General features: G+C 47.0%; 1 pseudogene; it reads right to left on the bottom strand.

Annotated features, from left to right (window-relative positions):
- Nucleotides 1-12,729: 12,729 nt before the first annotated feature.
- Nucleotides 12,730-13,659, bottom strand: LOC147974521 (uncharacterized; annotated as a pseudogene).
- Nucleotides 13,660-21,166: the final 7,507 nt, after the last annotated feature.

Below are 21,166 nucleotides of genomic sequence, written 5' to 3'. Positions count from 1 at the left end.
GCGACGTCTCCTCCTTCTTGATCCAGCAAGGGGGAAGGAGAGGTTGATGGAGATCCAGCAGCATGACGGCGTGGTGGTGGAAGTAGCGGGATTCCAACAGGGCTTCGCCAAGCGCTGCGGGAGGAGGGAGATGTGTCACGGGAGGGAGAGGGAGGCGCCAGGGCTTAGATGGGGCTGCCCTCCCTTTCCCCCACTATATATAGGGCCAAGGGAGAGGGGGGCGCAGCCTTGGCCCTTCCTCCAAGGAAGGGTGCGGCTAGGGAGGAGTCCCTCCTCCCCAAGGCACCTAGGAGGTGCCTTCCCCCTTTAGGACTCTTCCTTTCCTTATCTCTTGGCGCATGGGCCTCTTGGGGCTGGTGCCCTTGGCCCATATAGGCCAAGGCGCACACCCCTACAGCCCATGTGGCCCCCCGGGGCAGGTGGCCCCACCCGGTGGTCCCGGTACAATACCGGTGACCCCGAAACTTGTCTCGATGGCCGAAATAGCACTTCCTATATATAATTCTTTACCTCCGGACCATTCCGAAACTCCTCATGACGTCCGGGATCTCATCCGGGACTCTGAACAACATTCGGGTTACCGGATACTAATATCTCTATAACCCTAGCGTCACCGAACCTTAAGTGTGTAGACCCTACGGGTTCGGGAAGCATGCAGACATGACCGAGACGACTCTCCGGCCAATAACCAACAGCGGGATCTGGATACCCATGTTGGCTCCCACATGCTCCTCGATGATCTCATCGGATGAACCACGATGTCGAGGATTCAATCAATCCCGCATACAATTCCCTTTGTCTATCGGTATGTTACTTGCCCGAGATTTGATCGTCGGTATCCCGATACCTTGTTCAATCTCGTTACCGGCAAGTCTCTTTACTCGTTCCGTAACACATCATCCCGTAATCAACTCCTTGATCACATTGTGCACATTATGATGATGTCCTATCGAGTGGGCCCAGAGATACCTCTCCGTCACACGGAGTGACAAATCCCAGTCTCGATTCATGCCAACCCAACAAACACTTTCGGAGATACCCGTAGTGCACCTTTATAGTCACCCAGTTACGTTGTGACGTTTGGCACACCCAAAGTATTCCTACGGTATCCGGGAGTTGCACAATCTCATGGTCTAAGGAAATGATACTTGACATTAGAAAAGCTTTAGCATACGAACTACACGATCTTGCGCTATGCTTAGGATTGGGTCTTGTCCATCACATCATTCTCCTAATGATGTGATCTCGTTATCAACGACATCCAATGTCCATGGTCAGGAAACCGTGACCATCTATTGATCAACGAGCTAGTCAACTAGAGGCTTACTAGGGACATGGTGTTGTCTATGTATCCACACATGTATCTGAGTTTCCTATCAATACAATTATAGCATGGATAATAAACGATTATCATGAACAAGGAAATATAATAATAACTTATTTATTATTGCCTCTAGGGCATATTTCCAATAGTCTCCCACTTGCACTAGAGTCAATAATCTAGTTCACATCGCCATGTGATTAACACTCACAGGTCACATCGCCATGTGACCAACATCCAAAGAGTTTACTAGAGTCAATAATCTAGTTCACATCACTATGTGATTAACACTCAATGTGTTCTGGGTTTGATCATGTTGCTTGTGAGAGAGGTTTTAGTCAACGGGTCTGCAACATTCAGATCCGTATGTACTTCGCAAATTTCTACGTCATCTTGTAGATGCAACTACTACGCTATATTTGGAGCCATTTCAAATAACTGTTCTACTTGGAGCTATTCTAAATTGTTGCTTCATTATACGTATCCGGTATCTCTACTCAGAGCTATTCGGATAGGTGTTAAGCTTGCATCGACGTAACTCTTTACGACGAACTCTTTTACCACCTCCATAATCGAGAAAATTCCTTAGTCCACTAGTTACTAAGGATAACTTTGACCGCTGTCCTATGATCCATTCTTGGATCACTCTTGTACCCCTTGACTGACTCATGGCAAGGCACACTTTAGGTGCGGTACACAGCATAGCATACTGTAGAGCCTACGTCTTAAGCATAGGGGACGACCTTCGTCCTTTCTCTCTGTTCTGCCGTGGTCGAGCTTTAAGTCTTAACTTCATACCTTACAATTCAGGCAAGAACTCCTTCTTTGACTAATCCATCTTGAACACCTTCAAGATCATGTCAAGGTATGTGCTCATTTGAAAGTACCATTAAGCGTTTTGATCTATCCATATAGATCTTGATGCTCAATGTTCAAGTAGCTTAATCCAGGCTTTCCATTGAAAACACTTTCCAAATAACCCTATATGCTTTCCAGAAATTCTACGTCATTTCTGATCAACAATATGTCAACAACATATACTCATCAGAAATTCTATAGTGCTCCCACTCACTTCTTTGAAAATACAAGTTTCTCATAAACTTTGTATACACCAAAATCTTTGATCATCTCATCAAAGCATACATTCCAACTCTGAGATGCTTACTCCAGTCCTTAGAAGGATTGCTGGAGCTTTGCATACTTATTAACATCTTTCAGGATTGACAAAACCTTCCGGTTGTATCACACACAACCTTTCCTCAAGAAAAACGTCGAGGAAACAATGTTTTGACATCCTATCTGCAAGATTTCATAAATAATGCAGTAATCACTAATATAATTCCAACAGACTTTTTAGCATCGCTACGTGTGAGAAAGTCTCATCGTAGTCAACTCCTTGAACTTGTCGGAAAACATCTTAACGACAATTCGAGCTTTCTTAATGGTGATACTTACCATCATTGTCCGTCTTCCTTTTAAAATCCATATGTACCCAACAGCCTTACGACCATCAAGTAGTTCTTTCAAAGTCTACACTTTTGTTTTTCATACATGGATCCTCTCTCGGATTTTATGGCCTCGAGCCATTTATCGGAATCCGGGCCCACCATCGCTTCTCCATAGCTCGTAGGTTCATTGTTGTCTAGCAACATGACTTCCAAGACAGGATTACGTACCACTCTGAAGTAGTACGCATCCTTGTCATCCTACGAGGTTTGGGAGTGACTTGATCCGAAATCTCATGATCAATATCATAAGCTTCCACTTCAATTGGTGTAGGTGCCACAGGAACAACTCTTTGTGCCCTGCTATACACTAGTTGAAGTGACGGTTCAATAACCTCATCAAGTCTCCACCATCCTCCCACTCAATTCTTTCGAGAGAAACTTTTCCTCGAGAAAGGACCCGATTCTAGAAACAATCCCTTATTGCTTTCGAATCTGAGACAGGAGGTATACCCAACTGTTTTGGGTGTCCTATGAAGATGCATTTATCCGCTTTGGGTTCGAGCTTATCAGCCTGAAACTTTTTCACATAAGCGTCGCAGCCCCAAACTTTTAAAGAAATGACAGCTTAGGTTTCTCTAAACCATAGTTCATACGGTGTCATCTCATCGGAATTACGTGATGCCCTATTTAAAGTGAATGTGGTTGTCTATAATGCCTAACCCATAAACTATCGTGGTAATTCGATAAGAGACATCATGGTATGCATCATATCCAATAGGGTGTAGTTATGATGTTCGGACACACCATCACACTATGGTGTTCCAGGCTGTATCAGTTGTGAAACAATTTCCACAATGTCTTAATACTGTGCCAAACTCGTAATTCAGATATTCATCTCTATATCATATCATAGATACTTTATCCTCTTGTCACGACAATCTTTCAACTTCACCCTGAAATTACTTGAACCTTTCAATAATTCAGACTCGTGATTCATCAAGTAAATATACTCAACATCTACTCAAATCATCTGTGAAGTAAGAACATAACGATATCCACTACATGCCTCAGCACTCATTGGACTGCACACATCAAAATGTATTACTTCCAACAAGTTGCTTTCTAGTTCCATTTTACTGAAAATGAGGCTTTCAGTCATCTTGCCCATGTGGTATGATTTGCATGTCTCAAGTGATTCAAAATCAAGTGAGTCAAAACGGTCCATTTGCATGGAGTTTCTTCATGCATATACACCAATAGATATGGTTCGCATGTCTCAAACTTTTCAAAAACGAGTGAGCCCAAAGATCCATCAACATGGAGCTTCTTCATGCGTTTTATACCGATATGACTTACGTGGCAGTGCCACAAGTAGGTGGTAGTATCATTACTATCTTATATCTTTTGGCATGAACATGTGTATTACTACGATCGAGATTCAATAAACCATTCATTTTAGGTGCAAGACCATTGAAGGTATTATTCAAATAAACAGAGTAACTATTATTCTCCTTAAATGAATGACCGTATTGCGATAGGCATAATCCAATCATGTCTATGCTCAACGCAAACACCAAACTCGATGGTAGAGGGAGCGTACGATATTTGATCAACCTTGGAAATACTTCCAGCACATATCGTTATCTCACCTTTAGCTAGTCTCCGTTTACTCCGCAGCCTTTTATTTCGAGTTTACTAACATTTAGCAACCGAACCGGTATCTAATATCCTGGTGCTACTAGGAGTACTAGTAAAGTACACATTAACACAATGTATATCCAATATACTTCTATCGACCTTGCCAGCCTTCTAATCTACCAAGTATCTAGGGTAATTCTGCTTCAGTGGCTGTTCCTCTTATTACAGAAGCACTTAGTCTCGGGTTTGGGTTCAACCTTGGGTTTCTTCACTAGAGCAGCAGCTGAATTGCCGTTTCATGAAGTATCCCTCCTTGCCCTTGCCCTTCTTGAAACTAGTGGTTTCATCAACCATCAACAATTGATGCTCCTTCTTGATTTCTACTTTTGTGGTGTCAAACATCGCAAATATCTCAAGGATCATCATATATGTCCCTGATATATTATAGTTCATCACGAAGCTCTAGCAGCTTGGTGGTAATGACTTCGGAGAAACATCACTATCTTATCTGGAAGATCAACTCCCACTTGATTCAAATGATTGTTGTACTCAGACAATCTAAGCACAAGCTCAACAATTGAGCTTTTCTCCCTTAGTTTGCAGGTTAAGAAAATCGTCGGAGGTCTTATACCTCTTGACATGAGCACAAGCCTGAAATCCCAATTTCAGCCCTCGAAACATCTCATATGTTTCGCGACGTTTCAAAACGTCTTCGATGCCTCAATTCTAAACCGTTTAACTGAACTATCACGTAGTTATCAGAACATGTATGTCAGATGTTCGCAACATCCACAGACGACGTTCGAGGTTCAGCACACTAAGCGGTGCATTAAGGACATAAGCCTTCTATGAAGCAATGAGGACAATCCTCAGTTTACGGACCTAGTCCGCATAATTGCTACTGTCAACTTTCAACTAAATTTTCCCTAGGAACATAACTAAACAGTAGAAATGAAGCGCGAGCTACGACATAATTTGCGAAGACCTTTTGACTATGTTCAGGATAATTAAGTTCATCTTATGAACTCCCACTCAGATAGACATCCCTCCAGTCATCTAAGTGATTACATGATCCGAGTCAACTAGGTCGTGTCCGATCATCACGTGAGACGGACTAGTCATCATCGGTGAACATCTTCATGTTGATCGTATCTGCCATACGACTCATGCTCGACCTTTCGGTCTCTTGTGTTCCGAGGCCATGTCTGTACATGCTAGGCTTGTCAAGTCAACCTAAGTGTTTCGCGTGTGTTTCGAGGCCATGTCTGTACATGCTAGGCCCGTCAACACCCGTTGTATTCGAACGTAAGAATCTAACACCCGATCATCATGTGGTGCTTCGAACTGTCGCAACGGTGCACAGTTAGGGGGAACACTTTCTTGAAATTTTAATGAGGGATCATCTTATTTACTACCGTCGTTCTAAGCAAATAAGATGTATAAACATGATAAACATCACATGCAATCAAATAGTGACATGATATGGCCATCATCACTTTGCTCCTTTTGATCTCCATCTTCGGGGCTCCATGATCATCATCGTCACCGGCATGACACCATGATCTCCATCATCATGATCTACATCATCGTGTCTTCATGAAGTTGTCTCGCCAACTATTACTTCTACTACTACAGCTAACGGTTAGCAATAAAGTAAAGTAATTACATGACGTTTATGTTGACACGCAGGTCATAAATAAATAAAGACAACTCCTATGGCTCCTGCCGGTTGTCATATTCATCGACATGCAAGTCATGATTCCTATTACAAGAACATGATCATCTCATACATCACATATATCATACATCACATCCTTTGGCCATATCACATCACATTCTTTGGCCATATCACATCACATAGCATACCCTGCAAAAACAAGTTAGACGTCCTCTAATTGTTGTTTGCATGTTTTACGTGGCTGCTATGGGTTTCTAGCAAGAACGTTTCTTACCTACGCAAAACCACAACGTGATATGCCAATTGCTATTTACCCTTCATAAGGACCCTTTTGATTGAATCCGATCCGACTAAAGTGGGAGAGACAGACACCCGCTAGCCACCTTATGCAACTAGTGCATGTCAGTCGGTGGAACCAGTCTCACGTAAGAGTACGTGTAAGGTCGGTCCGGGCCGCTTCATCCCACGATGCTGCCGAATCAAGATAAGACTAGTAACGGCAAGTAAATTGACAAAATCAACACCCACAACTGCTTTGTGTTCTACTCGTGCATAGAAACTACGCATAGACCTAGCTCATGATGCCACTGTTGGGGAACGTAGCAATAATTCAAAATTTTCCTACGTGTCACCAAGATCAATCTATGGAGTCATCTAGCAACGAGGGAGGAGTGGATCTACATACCCTTGTAGATCGCGCGTGGAAGCGTTCAAGAGAACGGGGTTGATGGAGTCGTACTCGTCGTGATCCAAATCACCGATGATCCTAGCGCCGAACGGACGGCACCTCCGCGTTCAACACATGTACGGAGCAGCGACGTCTCCTCCTTCTTGATCTAGCAAGGGGGAAGGAGAGGTTGATGGAGATCCAGCAGCACGACGGCGTGGTGGTGGAAGTAGCGGGATTCCAACAAGGCTTCGCCAAGCGCTGCGGGAGGAGGGAGATGTGTCACGGGAGGGAGAGGGAGGCGCCAGGGCTTAGATGGGGCTGCCCTTCCTTTCCCCCACTATATATAGGGCCAAGGGAGAGGGGGGGCGCAGCCTTGGCCCTTCCTCCAAGGAAGGGTGTGGCTAGGGAGGAGTCCCTCCTCCCCAAGGCACCTAGGAGGTGCCTTCCCCCTTTAGGACTCTTCCTTTCCTTATCTCTTGGCGCATGGGCCTCTTGGGGCTGGTGCCCTTGGCCCATATAGGCCAAGGCGCACACCCCTACAGCCCATGTGCCCCCCCGGGGCAGGTGGCCCCACCCGGTGGACCCCCGGGACCCTTCCGGTGGTCCCGGTACAATACCGGTGACCCCGAAACTTGTCCCGATGGCCGAAATAGCACTTCCTATATATAATTCTTTACCTTCAGACCATTTCGGAACTCCTCGTGACGTCCGGGATCTCATCCGGGACTCTGAACAACATTCGGGTTACCGGATACTAATATCTCTATAACCCTAGCGTCACCGAACCTTAAGTGTGTAGACCCTATGGGTTCGGGAAGCATGCAGACATGACCGAGACGACTCTCCGGCCAATAACCAACAGCGGGATCTGGATACCCATGTTGGCTCCCACATGCTCCTCGATGATCTCATCGGATGAACCACGATGTCGAGGATTCAATCAATCCCGCATACAATTCCCTTTGTCTATCGGTATGTTACTTGCCCAAGATTTGATCGTCGGTATCCCGATACCTTATTCAATCTCGTTATCGGCAAGTCTCTTTACTCGTTCCGTAACACATCATCCCGTGATCAACTCCTTGATCACATTGTGCACATTATGATGATGTCCTACCGAGTGGGCCCAGAGATACCTCTCCGTCACACGGAGTGACAAATCCCAGTCTCGATTCGTGCCAACCCAATAGACACTTTCGGAGATACCCGTAGTGCACCTTTATAGTCACCCAGTTACGTTGTGACGTTTGGCACACCCAAAGTATTCCTACGGTATCCGGGAGTTGCACAATCTCATGGTCTAAGGAAATGATACTTGACATTAGAAAAGCTTTAGCATATGAACTACACGATCTTGTGCTATGCTTAGGATTGGGTCTTGTCCATCACATCATTCTCCTAATGATGTGATCTCGTTATCAACGACATCCAATGTCCATGGTCAGGAAACCGTGACCATCTATTGATCAACGAGCTAGTCAACTAGAGGCTTACTAGGGACATGGTGTTGTCTATGTATCCACACATGTATCTGAGTTTCCTATCAATACAATTATAGCATGGATAATAAACGATTATCATGAACAAGGAAATATAATAATAACTTATTTATTATTGCCTCTAGGGCATATTTCCAACAGTATGTTGCAGTCCATGGGCAAAGACATAGCTGATTTCGCTCTTCCATGCATTGACGATGCGTTTGACCCAACCGAGGGCGAGGCCAGAGAAGTGATCGAGGAATCCAACATCGATTTTGACATCAACGACACTAAATTGGCATCGTCGCTAAACTTTGAGCAGAGGGTTGCATACGACGAGATACTAGCTGCTGTTGATGGCGGTGATGGGGGTGTGTTCTTTGTTGATGGCCCGGGAGGTACAGGGAAGACCTTCCTGTACAGGGCGCTGCTCGCCAAGGTTCGAAGCGAGGGAAACATCGCTATCGCTACCGCGACGTCAGGCGTCGCGGCTTCTATCATGCCTGGAGGCAGGATTGCCCACTCGAGGTTCAAGATCCCATTGAGTTGCGATGATGGCGCCTACTGCACCTTCACGAAGCAGAGTGGTACCGCCAAGCTACTGAGGATGGCCTCATTGATACTATGGGACGAGGCCACCATGACTAAGCGACAGGCGGTCGAGGCACTGGACAACAGCATGCGCGACATCATGGGAAGACGGGACCGACCCTTTGGAGGAAAAACTGTTGTGTTTGGCGGGGACTTCAGGCAGGTGCTTCCGGTCGTCAGGAGGGGGTCCCGGGGTCAGATAATCGATGCAACCCTCCGAAGTTCACATCTCTGGAAGGGTATGCGCCAGCTAAAGCTCGTCACCAACATGAGGGCTCATAATGACACCTGGTTTGCGGATTACTTGCTAAGGGTAGGCAATGGCACTGAGGAAGTTGACGATCAAGGAAACATACGACTCCCTGAAGATATTTGTGTGCCATCTACAGGCGAGGGTGACGACCTAGAGAAGCTGATTGACCATGTGTTTCCGAGACTAAATGACAACATGTCCGATCCGAATTACATGACTTTACGCGCAATCCTCTCCACCACAAACGACAACGTCGACAAGATAAACATACACATGGTAGAGCGTTTTCGGGGAGAAGAAGTAATCTACCATAGCTTTGACAGTGCAGAGGACGACCCATATGGCTACTACGCCCCCGAGTTCCTGAATGGGTTGACTCCCAACGGTCTGCCTCCGCATGCACTCAAACTGAAGCTCAACTGCCCTGTCATACTTCTGAGGAACATTGATCCGGCTAATGGTCTGTGTAACGGGACGAGGCTTGTGGTCCGAGGTTTCGAGAGGAACGCCATCGACGCAGAAATCGTGATCGGACAACACGCAGGTGGGAGGGTATTCCTTCCTCGAATACCCCTATGCCCGTCTGACAACGACATGTTTCCATTCAAGTTCAAGAGGAAGCAATTTCCTGTAAGGCTTAGCTTTGCTATGACGATTAACAAGGCTCAAGGACAGACGATTCCAATTGTTGGCGTGTACCTACCTAATCCGGTGTTCCCTCATGGTCAACTCTATGTCGCGTTGTCTCGAGCCACCGCGAAGAGGAACATAAAGATCCTCATTGAGAAGAAGGAGAAGGATAATGGCAAGAAGCAAAGTGGTAAATCAAAGAAGCGAAAAAGACCTTCCTTGTCCTTACAAACCTCGATGAAGAACATCGTCTATAAGGAAGTCCTTATAGGCTGAAGTCCGCACTTACGAAACCGGCGGGTTTTGAATATGACAATAGCATTTACTCTTATTCTACAGATAATTTGTTGCTCTGGAGCGCTTTTGTACAAATGTTTATCTTTGTTTTTTATTTGACTGCAATCTTTATTTAAACGTGCACGACCACTATCAGATTAAGAATGCCTAGTTTCAGTGGCGTTGCTACGGCCAGTGCACTTCATCTTCAATTTTATCACGTTTTGCTCAGACTCTCAGGATTTAGAGTATGCATCTATACAGTTTTGGCATCCAGTACACCTATGATTTGAACGTCTTGAGATGTAAGTATAGCCAATATGACCTGTTAGATAATAACATGAGACGACCGCCCCCTATTTTAAGTCTATATGTTTCAGTTCGGTTAGTATACAGTAGACAGATTTAATTATTGTGGCATTTTTGTCTATCAATAATGTGTGTGCATGTTTTCCTTAAGGAAACAACATATAGTTGTCTTCATCACCGGGAACACACTTTAGGTGCAGATCATGATATTTCAGTTGGGCAGTTTTGACATGATACATTTTTTCAGTCAATATTTGTTTATCTTAAGCAGCAGTACTTCTCTCTTCAAATGACACTACGACACCATATAGAAGTTGAATACATTTCAGCCGTTACTAATGTGACTACCATTGAAAATGTCGCGTCAGACTCGAATCACATCCTAATAGTTGTTATAAAAAAACGTACTATTGCTTGCCCACACATTGAAGTACTACATTTTTTATTACCCTGTATTTCTAAAAATTTTGCTACCATGCCGGTTTATTGCTAAACTCGTAAAGGTTTTCAAAATTAAAACTGTGGTTCCTAAACCCTGTTATGCTTTTGTTTGCAACACAATATGGAGATGCACAGTTACCACTTACCAGTAAAAGTAGTTCCTGTTTTAATTTTGAGTGAACTGCTTGTTTTGGCCACGAGATACTTTTAAGTTTAAGGCATTAATTAGTTTTTCTTGAATAACTTGTGGGTGCATGCAGAAAACACATACTTTAGCATTTAATTGAAAAGGCTACTATTCTTAAATAGTAGTCTCTGTTGTTTCTCTTAAATAGAGAGCTCATAGAATGAATAAACAGAAGTGTAGATGTGATGAATAGAGTAGATAGAAGTACTGATCTTACAATTCTGTCACGTGAAGTGCATCATCGATTACGTGGCAGAAAACTCCTGTCCAATTGAAGTGCATGGATTTTCTCAAGGTCATCACGTCTGAATGCAAACAAAAATAAGAAGGAATGTCAGGATGTAGTTTGTTAATTGTAAACATAAATAATATGGTAGCAGCCGCTTCTTGTTTTGAAAATTGCAGTGCTCGGTTGACTGTATCAGATTAAGAATGCCCTTTCGACTAATCCAAAATTCGTGGCTATAATTTCAAATTGCAGTGCTCGGTGACTATAGCCAAGAAGTAAAATTTCATATTGCCTAGCTAGCCTGATGCATAATGAGTCATTTGAAATGCAGATGATGAAGGCAAACAAGTATTCGTCTGTCAGTAAGTAATAATTCTGTTAAGAACAGAACTAAAGGCAAGAAGAGTGCAGGTCAGAAAAAATTCAGATAACTGCAGGATAACGAAGCATGCATCTCTACTACGCCATATGTGCATAAAGTTCGGCAACCATTAAATCCCTAGCCGGAAACTAATGTGTGTCCCTAAACTTACATGTGGTAGTTTACTTCGGCATCGACTGAAACTGGCCTTGATTTCAGGTAACTGAAACTTAGGATGCGCATTGAAACTTAGTATTCCCAATAGACTGCTCAGCTTCGATAGATGAAGGTTCTCCATCATTAGCCTTGTTCTCATCATCATATTTGGCTGCTTCTTGCCTTTGATCTTGAACTACAGAAACCTGTAGTGTGGATATACTCAGTACATACTGACTGACAAGGTATCAGGAAAATAAAGGAGTAGAATACCAGAGTTTCAGAGGTAAATATTGACAGTAGCAGATTATATTATATGCTTATGAACAACTAACACTTGTAGGAATAACTAATACTCCCTCCGTCCGAAAATACTTGTCATCAACATGGACAAAAAGGGATGTATGTAGAACTAAAATACATCTAGATACATCCCCTTTTATTCATTTTGATGACAAGTATTTCCGGACGGAGGGAGTACTAATTTAGTACTATGGAAAACACCACAGCTAAAAAAACAATTACCTAACTCGCAAACAAATAAAACATTCTACTATATATGAAGATCGATCCGACCATAAGGTCTCTGATTATGTTGGATATCCCTGCACTACCTCGATGATATATACACCCTGTTTATAAGTATTAAAAAATACAGTAGTCAAATGTTTTATACTCCCATTCCGTCCCTCCCCTAAAAACTGAATAACAGGGATGTCATTGTTCTGCTCCAACAGAACAATTATTCCAATAGAACAATTATTCCAACAGAAAAACTAATCTAACAGAACTTGTAATCAGGATGTCACATTACATATGAATCAACTTACCATCATTTGTTCAGATGATGCAAAATATTTGTGAGTATAGGCCATGTTACAAGCAGAAGAAAGTAAACATGAAGAGCCTCACCAGCACGATTGCGTGCAAGTGCCGGCGGCAGAGACGATTGTAGGGGAAGCTGGAGCTAGCAATGCCACACTGACGCCTCGTGGGCGACTTGTTGGACATGGAGTAGCAGAAGGCCGGCGTTGACTTTCTGTGCGGCAGCGGCGGCTGCTCACAGGATCCAAAACCGTCTTCCACGCCCATGGCTGTTGTCTCCCCGTCCGCCACGGCAGGCGTCTCCTCGTGGCCAGCGCTGCTGCATCATTGGCCGGCTCTGCTTGCTGCTCGTGGACGTTGTGTGCTCCCCTGATGCCGCCGGAATGGAACCACCACTGCGGCGACGCCAGGATTGCAGGAGCCACCTCCCGGACCGAACCATCGTCGCGTACCAATGGTTGGAGAAGCACGTCGCGGACGAGAGCGTATCAGATGAGGGCCTCCTTGGTTCAGGGAAGACGGCGGCAGCAGGGATGAGGTCGAGGCAGAGCTCGAACTGGAAGGCAGTGGGCGTCGTAAATCCGAGCTCGGGGTGGGGAAGGTGGTGGCGGAGGGTGGGATGGGGCAGGGCCGGCGGCGTGCAAGCGCCAAAGCGTGGGCGGTACTTGGGTGCCGACGACCTCCAGTCGTCCAGCGGCGGCGAGCGGTGGACCACGACGCCCAGGCTGCATAGCAAGCAATCGAGAGGGAGGGAGGTGGCGAGCGGCGGACCTCCAGTGGCGGCGAGCGGCGGACCACTACACCGGCGGGGCACCCTAATTCTTTTGAACGGATCGGGGAAGACAGGAGAGGCGCGAGTGGGAGGAGATGGGAGCGATTCCGTCGATCCACGGCTTCCCAGCAAGCGCGGCTCGAGGATGGCGTAACTCTCGGCGAGGCGGAGTTCCTGGTCTCCTCGGGGAGGAGGTGGTCTAGCTGTGGGCCGCGGTGGGCGAGGTGGGTCGGCGGTTGTTGAGCTGCGCAGGTGGGCGGCGGTGGTTGCCTCCTTCGTAGCAGCGCAGGAGGGCGGCGGCAGCGGCGGCGGCGTAGTTGGGAGACGCACGTGGTGGGCGGCGCGGTGGGGAGAGGAGGGGGAGAGACTGAGGGGGACATCGGCCAACGCCATCGCGGGGGAGAGGAGGGGGATAGAGTGAGTGGCTGGGAGGGGGAGATAGTGGGTGGGGAGAGGGTTTTTTTTCTGAGCATCGGGTGGGGAGAGGTGGCCTGTTTAACTCAGGCCGGACTGTGCCGTTGCGGGCCGGCCCATTTGGCCAGGTCTGGCTGTGAGAGGAGGAGAGGAGTCATGGGAGGTCCGCATAAGGATTTCTAAAAAAAGGTCCGGATAAGATTGTAGGGTGAAAAAAATGCAATTGAAAATATATGTATTAGTCTCACTTTTGTTTTTATTATATATTATAGATGTTTATATAATACAGTATAAAATATTATTATATTTTATATGTTTCATCTTTGTCCATCATAGATAAACAGTGATGGACTCGAATGATGTTTCAAATATATCAACTGGCATATGCACTGATGTAACGATGACAGCTCGGACCGAAACACCACGAGAAGAGGTGCTACACATGTTAACGCAAAAGGTGCATTATTTTATATTATTGTTTTTCAGAATATATGAGACATAGATATAGATTTTGAAGATGCACAAAAAAAACCTATTGACAATGGTTCCGAAGCGACGTCGGTGAAAGGGACCACCGGGTTTTTTACAATATAATGACATGAAAGTGGTGATATCTCATAAAAAATAAAAAAGATGTCAAATTAAACTTCAATTATTATGCAATTATGACTGTGTCATATTGTCTCTATCTGTAAAATTTTGCATGCATTATCTTTATATAACTTCGTCAAACCATTTTATATAACTTCATTAAACTATTTCAAAAACCCATAACAACGCACGGGCATTCTACTAGTCTATAGTACGGTCTCGGTCTCTCTCTCTTCGTCTTCTCCGCCGTACGTACGTCGCCCGACCTCCAAATTAACCTCTCCCGCCGCCGCCGCCGTCTTCCCCGAACTCCGGCAGGCATGCCAGCTCTCCTGCCAATGCGACGACCACCGCGGACACCCATGCGGCATGCATCAAGCCTCCCCCTGGCCTGAGCCACGCCGGCCTACAACGTCGACGGTGACCATGCCCCGGCTCGCCGATCGAGAAACGCACAAGATAGATAAAGCTGGCATATTTGTGCATCGATCCGTCCTCGCAACCGTCCTTTCTCCGACGAAACTCCAAGTCGCCCGGGCTCTTGCTCCTTCACCCAACCAAGAAACCAACTGCCACCGTCCTTCATGGTTGACGTCTTCTTCCTCGCCTCCTTCCCATGTGTGGTGTAGTTTGACCTACTCTTGCCGTATATAGCTCCACCGTCTTTGACGTACTCTTGGCGTATATAGCTCCACCGTCTCTCGTCTGCGCTAGCTCCAGGTCATGCATGGACGGCGGACATGCCCCGGCCGGTTCGTCATCGACGCCGGCGCCGAGGAACAACACAACACGTACGTACGAGTACGCCGCCGGCGTCGATCGGCATTTCCAAAGATGCATGCATGCCAGCTCCTGACCCACGCACGTACATGCACGCCGGCGTCGTCGGACACGAGAGACACCCATATCAAGCCTCCTCCTGACCCACCTCTCTCCGTGTCCTGAGCCACGCGGACGCTGACCATGCCCCGACCGGCACGGGCTGAGGAACGCATATAAAGCTGGCGTCTTTGGGCTGCCGGCCCAACGTCGTTCATCCTCTCCAAGTTTCCAATTTCGATCGCGGCCTCTTGCTCTTCACCGAACCACCCAAGAAACGGACGGCCGCCTCCCGGATGCATGCACGCACACTGTTCGATCGAATGTCTTGCCCAACGTCTCGCGTGGGTGGTGCTGACCAACTGTGCTCTCCTCCAAGTTTCAAATTTCGACCAGCGTCTCTGGCTCCTTCACCCAACCACACAAGAAACCGCCGGCCGATGTTCCGTGCTTGCCGTCTTGCTCGATCACCTTCCCAACCTCTCCCGTGCGAGCCGCGGCTGCCGTCTTCCTCGATCGCCTCCCAACCTCTCCCGTGCTCGCCGCGGCTGCCGTCTTCCTCGATCGCCTCCGGCATGGCATATCCTCCTCTCCCCCTCATGCCATGCTGCTGTCCGCCGACGAGCTATGTAGGCAAAAAAACAAAAGCCCAATGTCCGGCGTGGGCGCCGAGCATGGCCATTCAACCGTCCTCCTCTCCTCCAAGTTCCCATTTTTGTTCGCGAGTCGCCCGACCGACCTCCCGCTCCCGCTCCCGTACGGACCACACCGCCGTGCTCCTTTTCCCCGATAACCGATAAATAAACAAACGTCTCTCCTTCACCAGACCACCCAACAAACCGCCTAGCCGTCGACGTGCATGGTGATGCTTGCCGTCTTCCTCGGCTAGCTAGCTACCTGGTAGTGCACGTACACACAACTTCAATCCACTTACACTGCATGCATTCCAACGCTAGCTACATGCCACCTCTTACACTGCATGCATTCTGCCTTTTAACGCGCACACATGCCTAGCTACCTACGGGTCATGCATGACGCATGCATCAACCTAATTAGCTACCTAAGAGCATCTACATCCATCCGGCCACCTCGAACCCCTCTTACACGCACGCCCCGCCGGACGGACCGGTCAGTGGCCGGTCAAGAAAAAAGCCGATCCAGACAGGCTATTCAGATCGGCCCTATATGCTCGCCACCCCCCTCATATCTAGCCATAGGCCAAATCGACGAAAAAGAAAGGTCATCTTAGTTCATGAAGCATGGATAAATGTTAACGAACGAGTCAATTGCATTGAATAAAGTCCATCTCTGTCGTATCAGACTGGCCATTGGGACCCATGCGGTAACACTCCAAAACCCATCGGTCCGGCGGGTGTCTCCTCCGATTTTCCATGGCGCACCACCCGAGGGCCCTCGTCCGGCTATTCAAGCCGGATGCCGGTACCCAAACCATACCTCGTCCCCGTTTCCCTCCTCTCCCATCCGCCGCCGCCACTTCCCAATTAACCCCACTCGCCATTTGCCGCTAGTCACGCCCTCGCGCCGGATCATGACGTATGTGATGCTCACGTCAGAGCGGTGGATTGAACTCCTTGAGGAGATTCGGGCTAGGTGTGAAGCCTGGATCACAGTTGGCCTACCTTCGTACTTGCCGGAGACGAAGGAGGAGGAGGTGGGGGCTCGGGCCCCTTGAGAAGATTTGGGTTAGCCGTGAAGCCCGGATCACAGACGGCCTACCTCCGTACTTGCCGGAGACGAAGGAGGAGGAGGTGGTGGATCAAGCTCCTTGAGCAGATCCAGGCTAGATGTGAAGCCCGGATCGCAACCGGCCTACCTACGGACTTGCCAGAGACAAAGGAAGAGGAGCACAAGATAGGGTCATGGCGGATGCGGAGCTAGAGGAGGAGGAGGCAGACAATGTGGATCTGGCGCCTCCGGTTGCGGGCTTCGCCATACCTGAGGCGTTGGCCGAGTTCGAGGTGGCCCAAGCGAAGGTGGCGGCGCAACATCAGGCCATCCTCGACTCCATCCAGTTAGAGGCGGAGGTGGAGGCCAACCACGACTTCCTCCGTCAGCGCGACACGGAGCTCGACGAGATATTCACCGAGATAGAGCTCGACAAGATCTTTGCCAAGATAAAGTCCAATGAGGAGCCGAAGGTGCGGCAGGCAGCCATCTACCCCGAGGCAAGGCCGTCCGACACTGCCGGCGCGGAGGTCGTTGACATCTCCGACGATGAGTGGTGTAGGCTAACTTAGGTTATCTACGCAGTACATAAATTTTTTTGCATGCTTTGTATGGATTTGAGATATCAATTATGAGGTGTTGGATGCGGCCATGAAAATTTAAGGGGTGACCAGTCGGTGTCTATGGATGAATGTATAGGGGATCGGATTTGTCAAGTCCGGTTGTGGATGATATAATTTCCTACTCCGGTAATTAGTCGAGCATCACTCGCTAGCTCCATTTATCCGTCGAACTTCCACGGCTAGACGTGCCCGCACGGCAATTCTAGATAAAAAAATATTTTCTCGGGTCGATTGTCTTCTCCTCTCCCATCGTCGCCGTGCGCAGCAGCTGGCCTCAACGACGCCGACCGGTGATGACATGAAGGGTGAGATTATCGTCATCACGAGTTTAGGCACACAGTGTGGTCGTTGCCACGACATACAACCTAGAGCTCTCCTGAGGGGATTTATTTTGCCCCATTCGTTAGTGCACGAAACAAGCCACTGAGAGGGACTAGGGCACAAATACACAAATGATTAGAGAAATATGACCGCGGTTTAAAAGATGCCTCATTAACAAAACTATCTTCCTTGACTCTCCAACACGACCGGCCACTGCAACTAAGGGCGTTAGGACTGGTGATGAAGAAGACGAAACGACTTCCTAGCGATCGGCCGCTACAACGGGCGATCTAGTCCATCACAACTAATCAGCCGACAAGTCTTTGTTGAAGAACGTAGCAGAAATTCAAAATTTTCTTACGTATCACCAAGATCTATCTATGGAGAAATCAGCAACGAGTGGAAGAAGAGGATCTACATACCCTTATAGATCGCGCGCGGAAGCGTTCAAGAGAACGGGGTTGATGGAGTCGTACTCGTCGTGATCCAAATCACCGATGATCCTAGCGCCGAACGGACGGCACCTCCGCGTTCAACACACGTACGGAGCAGCGACGTCTCCTCCTCCTTGATCTAGCAAGGGGGGAGGAGAGGTTAATGGAGATCCAGCACCACGACGGCGTGGTGGTGGAAGTAGCGGGATTCCAACAGGGCTTCACCAAATGCTGCAGGAAGAGGGAGATGTGTCACGGGAGGGAGAGGGAGGCGCCAGGGCTTAGATGGGGCTGCCCTCTCTTCCCCCCCACTATATATAGGGCCAAGGGAGAGGGGAGCGCAGCCTTGGCCCTTCCTCCAAGGAAGGGTGCGGCTAGGGAGGAGTCCCTCCTCCTAAGGCACCTAGGAGGTGCCTTCCCCCTTTAGGACTCTTCCTTTCCTTATCTCTTGGCGCATGGGCCTCTTGGGGCTGGTGCCCTTGGCCCATATAGGCCGAGGCGCACACCCCTACAGCCCATGTGGCCCCCCGGGGCAGGTGGCCCCACACGATGGACCCCCGGGACCCTTCTGGTGGTCCCGGTACAATACCGGTGACCCCAAAACTTGTCCCGATGGTCGAAATAGCACTTCCTATATATAATTCTTTACCTCCGGACCATTCCGGAACTTCTCGTGACGTCCGTAATCTCATCCGAGACTCCGAACAACATTCGGGTTACCGCATACTAATATCTCTATAACCCTAGCGTCACCGAACCTTAAGTGTGTAGACCCTACGGGTTCGGGAGCCATGCAGACATGACCGAGACGTTCTCCGGTCAATAACCAATAGCGGGATCTGGATACCCATGTTGGCTCCCACATGCTCCACGATGATCTCATCGGATGAACCACGATGTCAAGGACTTTAATCAATCCCGTATGCAATTCCTTTGTCTATTGGTACGATACTTGCCCGAGATTCGATCGTCGGTATCCCGATACCTTGTTCAATCTCGTTACCGGCAAGTCTCTTTACTCGTTCCGTAACACATCATCCCGTGATCAACTCCTTGATCACATTGTGCACATTATGACGATGTCCTACCGAGTGGGCCCAGAGATACCTCTCCGTCACACGGAGTGACAAATCCCAGTCTCGATTCGTGCCAACCCAATAGACACTTTCGGAGATACCCGTAGTGTACCTTTATAGCCACCCAGTTACGTTGTGACATTTGGCACACCCAAAGCACTCCTACGGTATCCGGGAGTTGCACAATCTCATGGTCTAAGGAAATGATACTTGACATTAGAAAAGCTTTAGCATACGAACTACACGATCTAGTGCTATGCTTAGGATTGGTTCTTGTCCATCACATCATTCTCCTAATGATGTGATCCCGTTATCAACGACATCCAATGTCCATGGTCAGGAAACCGTAACCATCTATTGATCAACGAGCTAGTCAACTAGAGGCTTACTAGGGACATGGTGTTGTCTATGTATCCACACATGTATCTAAGTTTCCTATCAATACAATTCTAGCATGGATAATAAACGATTATCATGAACAAGGAAATATAATAATAATCAATTTATTATTGCCTCTAGGGCATATTTCCAACAGTCTCCCACTTGCACTAGAGTCAATAATCTAGTTCACATCGATATGTGATTAACACTCAAGGTCACATCCCCATGTGACTAACACCCAAAGAGTTTACTAGAGTCAATAATCTAGTTCACATTTACCATGTGATTAACACTCGATGAGTTCTGGGTTTGATCATGTTATGCTTGTGAGAGAGGTTATAGTCAACGGGTCTGAACCTTTCAGATCCGTGTGTGCTTTACAAATCTCTATGTCATCTCCTAGATGCAGCTACCACGCTCTATTTGGAGCTATTCCAAATAACTGTTCTACTATACGAATCCAGTTTACTACTCAGAATAATCTGGATTAGTGTCAAAGCTTGCATCGGCGTAACCCTTTACGACGAACTCTTTTACCACCTCCATAATCGAGAAAATTCCTTAGTCCACTAGTTACTAAGGATAACTTTGACCACTGTCCTGTGATCCATTCTTGGATCACTCTTGTACCCCTTGACTGACTCATGGCAAGGCACACTTCAGGTGCGGTACACAGCATAGCATACTGTATAGAGCCTATGTCAAAAGCATAGGGGACGACCTTCATCCTTCCTCTTTCTTCTGCCGTGGTCGAGCTTTAAGTCTTAACTTCATACCTTACAACTCAGGCAAGAACTCCTTCTTTGACTGATCCATCTTGAACACCTTCAAGATCATGTCAAGGAATGTGCTCATTTGAAAGTACCATTAAGCGTTTTGATCTATCCTTATAGATCTTGATGCTCAATGTTCAAGTAGCTTAATCCAGGCTTTCCATTGAAAAACACTTTCCAAACAACCCTATATGCTTTCTAGAAATTATACATCATTTCTGATCAACAATATGTCAACAACATATACTCATCAGAAATTCTATAATGCTCCCACTCACTTCTTTGGAAATACAAGTTTCTCATAAACTTTGCATACACCCAAAAACTTTGATCATCTCATCAAAGCATACATTCCAACTCCGAGATGCTTACTCCAGTCCTTAGAAGGATAGCTGGAGCTTTGCACACTTGTTAGCATCTTTCAGGATTGACAAAACCTTCCGATTGTATCACATACAACCTTTCCTAAAGAAAATCGTCGAGGAAACAATGTTTTGACGTTCTATCTGCAAGATTTCATAAATAATGCAGTAATCGCTAACATAATTCCAACACACTCTTAGCATCGCTACGGGTGAGAAAGTCTCATCGTAGTCAACTCCTTGAACTTGTCGGAAAACATCTTAACGACAAGTCGAGCTTTCTTAATGGTGATACTTACCATCATTGTCCGTCTTCCTTTTAAAATCCATATGTACCTAACAGCCTTACGACCATCAAGTAGTTCATCCAAATTCTACACTTTGTTTTCATATATGGATCCTCTCTCGGATTTTATGGCC

This window comes from Triticum urartu, chromosome 4A, assembly GCF_056163025.1.
Source record: "Triticum urartu cultivar PI428250 chromosome 4A, HENAU_Tu73, whole genome shotgun sequence".
Lineage (NCBI taxonomy): Eukaryota > Viridiplantae > Streptophyta > Magnoliopsida > Poales > Poaceae > Triticum > Triticum urartu.
Note: the sequence above shows the minus strand (reverse complement) of the source record. Positions and strands in the feature narration are given on the sequence as shown.